Raw genomic sequence first — 2,074 nt, 5'->3', positions numbered from 1 at the left:
TAGCAAAGAATAAATTTAATCTTTAACATGTTATCCATAAATTCATTCATAATATATTTAAATTTTCATACATCATACCACGTTTTAGTCGGCAAAAATAAAAAATTTATTGATTGATTTCAGATAGATCATATATCTGTGAAATTGCAAACTAATCACGAATTAACATAATCCAAAAGGATACTTCTACAAAGACGTGTAAAATATTTTTTTATTTATTGTAAAAATGCTTACGTATCGTATTATTATTAGACGTATTAATTAATCGATTATTTTTAAATTTTTTAACAAATTAGAATAAAACCAATTTTTTTTATAACAATAACAATAAATTCAAATTTTTTTATAGGAATCTAATTGTATTTTTAAATTTTTAGGAATTTAAATGTCTGCAAAATAAAAAGTCAGAGATATATTTATTTTTTTATCAAAAAATTTAAAAATATTCGATTTAGATTGTGTAATTTGATCGGATCAAATCGAATCTAATAATTATAATGTAGATAATTAAATTTATTATTGTTACTATAATAAATTAATTTTATTCTGATTTATTAAAAAATAAATTATTAATCAATTTAATAAAAATATCTAATAATAATATAATATATATAAACATCTTAAAAAAAATATTTTTAATATCTTTATTAAAGTGATCTCCTGATACAAATCATGTGTTTAGTTAAAAATTCAGTATCCTTGAGGAATCGAATCGCAGCTGAATCACAGGCCCTATTACACCGGAAGAAAACGAATCTTCTTTCAAGTATAATATAATACTTGATATCTCAATTTTTATTTAAGGATTTCTCTTTTATAGTATATTATATCTTAAATTTATTTATTCTAAAATTAAATAAATCAATCCAATCAAAATCAATTTGAATCCAATTCAATTTTATTTAAAATTGAAATTATACCTTTTTTGTTCACAACCAACTGAGAGTTATCGTTCAACACAATGATAAATCAAGTGATTTGACTGATTTCGATAATGAGATAATATGGAGGTTCAAATTGTTTGAAGATTATGAAGACTATAACCACTTAAATTTAGTGCTACAGATCTAAAACTTGTGAAGATTGTAGAACTAAACATTTTGTGATATTCCACTAACGATTATAAGGATTTTATTAATAAGTGTTCTAAAAATATTTATTAACAATATATACTACAAACTACGAGTTGTAATAAAAAATGTAAATTAAAATTATTTTAAAAAAAAAATTTATGCGTTCCATTTGTAAAATAAAATGTTTTTCTTCTGTATTCTTAAACAATGCACTTAATAGTTAACACGTTTTTTAGTACATCTATATATAGAATAATGATGGTTACGTTATAGAATTATGAAATCTTCGAATCTCTCAAAGAATGCTAGTCGTTATCAACTTCAACCAATTGCCAATTAAGGAATTTTGTGCTCCAAACAATAAAGATCTAAAATTACTATCATGTATATTAAAAAATAATTATTTGTATATATTATAATGTAAAATATAGAACTTTTTTTTTTATATTAGAGTAGTAGTGATGTTTTTTTGAAATGTGAATGGTTGGGTATTATTCTTAAATGTGGAACTGTTTAATTAGAAAAGTAAAAATCGGACTGTTCGATTTGTTAAAAGTACAAAAATCAGACCGATTGATTTGTGTTTAAAAAAAAATTGAGGTACAAAAATCAGACTCTTCGAATTTTGTACTTTTCACAATTTTAAAAAATATAAAAAATTACAATATTAGAATATATTACTATTTTTACTTTCATATCAAGAAAAACCTAAAATATATATTAAAAATATATAAAAGACACATATATATTTACATAATAATTAATTTAATTGTTAGTTTTTTATATTTGGATAGCAATTTCTGGTTAAACTAATTAATATTATAAGTGTTGAAAGTTTCAACATCGTGCACCATCATTGTCAATTCATATATACATATAGATATAGGAGCTATATACGAATTTCTATGCTTCTCATTCACATTCAAAAAATCAACTAAAAATCAACTAACGTAATGACAAGCTGAGTGGACAAGTGGACCTTACTAAAAAGTCAGAAAATA

Source organism: Arachis duranensis, chromosome 7, assembly GCF_000817695.3.
Source record: "Arachis duranensis cultivar V14167 chromosome 7, aradu.V14167.gnm2.J7QH, whole genome shotgun sequence".
NCBI classification, from domain to species: domain Eukaryota; kingdom Viridiplantae; phylum Streptophyta; class Magnoliopsida; order Fabales; family Fabaceae; genus Arachis; species Arachis duranensis.
The sequence above is the reverse complement of the archived record's forward strand: the minus strand, read 5'-3'. Positions refer to the sequence as shown.